We start from the raw sequence: 3,237 nt of genomic DNA on the forward strand, positions 1-3,237 counted from the left end.
CAAGATGGAGTATAGGAGATGGTGTAGTATGTTACATAGTTGTCACTACTGGGAATAGTCCAGTTCACTGTAATACCAGTGGTTGAGACATTGGATACTGAGAGACTAGTTACTGGACTAGGAACTAGAACAGACATTAATTATACTCTCTCAATGATAATAACTCACCATCAAATTTTAACACTGTTACTGTACTATTAACTGAAGGAAGATCTATATATGAGTACACACTGATGGTATAGGTACTCATTAGTAAGAGATTTGTTAGTACAATTTCATTTTTACTTGTAGATACTACATTCCTTGTTACACTTTCAGTAGTATATTCAATCACATATCCAATAGCCTCTGATGAATTGGTCCAGTTCACTTTAATACTAGTTGCATTTAATATAAACCCTTTCACATTATTTGGAGGACCATTAGGAGCTGAAAATATATAGAGCAATATTGATTAAAGTATAATCAATTATTCATACCATGTAATGTCACAGATTGGCTGTAGTTGACTCCTCCAATCATTGCTGTACAGGTAACAGTGACTGACACTCCCAGTGGATCAGGATATATCAGTAGTGTGTTGTTGTATGTCAGGACATCAATTAATGTATACATTGAGTTACTCTTCATCACTCCATTCACTAACCAGTAAACATCAGTTGATGGATTTATATCAGTAGTTGTGATACAAGTGATACGATATTGAGTGCTATTGAGTTGTGTAATGGATGAGACTAGTGTCCAATTGATTGAATTAATAACTATAGAATTGCATCAATAATGTTACAATTACATTAAATGCAGCAGCAATACCTGGTGAGGTCTGTACTTTGATTGTACTAGCAGGTCCCAGTAATTGTTGATATGCTCTAACTGTGATGCTATAAGTTGTTAGTTCTCTGAGTCCATTCAGTGTGATTGCATTATTATTACTTCCCTCCACCTGTACTGTCTGCACAGTGTCTGTGTCACTAGTGACATTGACTACATATCCATCAGCATCAGATGAATCAAGTGCAGTCCAATTGACAGTGATAGTGGTAGCTGTCTTGCTGACCACAGCAAAAGAAGAGGGAGCATTTGCTGGTACTAACATAAAGAAATTTAATAATAATAATTGGTAACACTAAGTTTTAGAGTTTATAAGCATTACCTGTTACAGTTAAACTACGTGTTCTAGTTCTTTGATCAGTAACTTGCACTACACACTGATACATTTGATCTCCAGTAGTTGATTGACTGATTGATCCACTACTGACATTCATTCCATCCCATGTGATAGTAACAGTATATCTTACTGTGTTTTCAACAACACCACTTAAATCAGTACCAGAACAAGGATTATTATTGTCATAACAATTGGTATAACTAGCCAATGCAGTACTATTAATGCTCATGCTAATATCATAGCGATTGAATCCAATTTTAATACAATTTAGTTTGTATTTCTGAGGATATACTGTCATATCAGAAGGAAGATCAGCAACAGTAAATGATTTTATCTGTGCAAAGTCTACAAATGAAAAATATTACATCAGTAAGTGATTATAGTCTCCTCTTACTGAATATATTAGCAAAGATGATTTTAGTGTTAGGGTCTGAACAATTAGTGGGTAGACAACACTTGTACCAGCCATCACCAGCAGAAGACTGGAGATAAGCTGTTGTCTCAACACTGAGACTAGCTCCTGAAGACCCAGGGGTACATTGAACATTTTGCTTGCTACCAGGACAAGGAACTACTCCATCAGGACCAATCCATTGTCCATCATCAAAATTAGCACCAGGTAATCCACACTCTAATGGCTTACCTCTGATGGTGTTATCTGAAAAAAATGATCCATTGGGATAACAGTTTTCATTATACCTCAGGTAGATACCTATAAAAACCTATACAGTTGTTATTATACACATCCAGTGTCTTACCTGAGGAAGGTGGACATTGGCTAATAACTTCATTGGCACTCAACAAGAATACAGCACTCACAAAAACTAGTCCTGACACTGTCATTTTGTCTAAAACTGATAAATGTAAACGTTTTTCTGTCTACTAAAACAAAAAATAGCAATATTATCGGTAGCCCATTAACAAAGTAAATATTACATAAGAAAAATAAATATATAATAAGTGTGTTATAAAAACAAGACATGGTTACACAATAGGAATGTAAATTAAACACGTCATGTGACAAACAGGTAGGATATAATGATGATGGTGGCTACAGCTAATTGGCAAGTGAAGACAATTAAGCATAATGCCAGTATATCTCACAATCTCCACTTTAACATCATGCATGGTTCTATTTATTTTACTATTTTACTAATAAAGCACATTAATTTCGTTGAGTGCAATGCTATTATGATAACTCAAAGATGCAATATAACTCATGGGTAAAAACTCCTCAGAGCTCAATCAGTGTAACCAAATAAAGCAAAATGCTATGGAATAAAATCAAAAAGATAAAGTCAATTGTGAAAGCCATGATGCATGTAAGTAATGGCTTAATTCATTAGTATAGTAATACTGCTATTGTTAGCAAGACATGTGTACTTCAGAAATTGCTAATACTTAAAGTACACCAAAAGATTCCTATTACCATTGGTAATGTCATATCCTTTATGAGGCTGAAAATACATGCTGGTATACATTTCTAAGTACAATCATAAGTAAGCATAATACATGTAAGTAGACATTGTTTATTTACATTTACTGGTGCTTGCATTCACCATTACAGTATAGACCTAGCACATGTACATATCAGCCATACCTTATTTTGAATTTTTACAAATACATGTATCTTCATTGTTGACACATAAGCTATACTGAATACAGAACAATGCTGATTAAACAGGCAACTATCAACTGTTTGACATTTACAAATACTGCAGACATACATATAATAACAATAATTTCTACAAGTATGTTTATAATGTCAGCAATCATATTATATAGTCTGCTATATCTACTGAAAGTTAGCATATGTACTGTGCAGTTTGAAGTACATATCAATTACATCATATATGGAGGTATACTGCTCCTGTAAAAAAACAAATAATTATGATATATGTAGTATAGCTATACCAGTCTAGTAACAGCTCCTGGTTTACTCCTTCTTATAGCTTTAGTCACTTGAAACACATCCACTACACCTTCTGCCTTACACTGTTCTAGAGCAATACTCACTGAGCAATAGACTCCTGAACGACTCACTGTATCACTACACACAAACACACACA

The 3,237-nt window shown here is 34.1% G+C and overlaps 1 long non-coding RNA gene across 1 annotated transcript; it reads right to left on the reverse strand.

The window, feature by feature from the left end:
* Window positions 1-2,838: 2,838 nt before the first annotated feature.
* Window positions 2,839-3,226, reverse strand: LOC109589507 (uncharacterized). Its single transcript, XR_002188738.1, has 2 exons — window positions 3,083-3,226; window positions 2,839-3,038 (listed from the first exon to the last, which is right to left on the reverse strand). It is a non-coding gene; the product is annotated as an uncharacterized LOC109589507 (long non-coding RNA).
* Between the last annotated feature and the right edge of the window lie 11 nt (window positions 3,227-3,237).

This window comes from Amphimedon queenslandica, unplaced genomic scaffold (assembly GCF_000090795.2).
Source record: "Amphimedon queenslandica unplaced genomic scaffold, v1.1 AMPQUscaffold_11239, whole genome shotgun sequence".
Lineage (NCBI taxonomy): Eukaryota > Metazoa > Porifera > Demospongiae > Haplosclerida > Niphatidae > Amphimedon > Amphimedon queenslandica.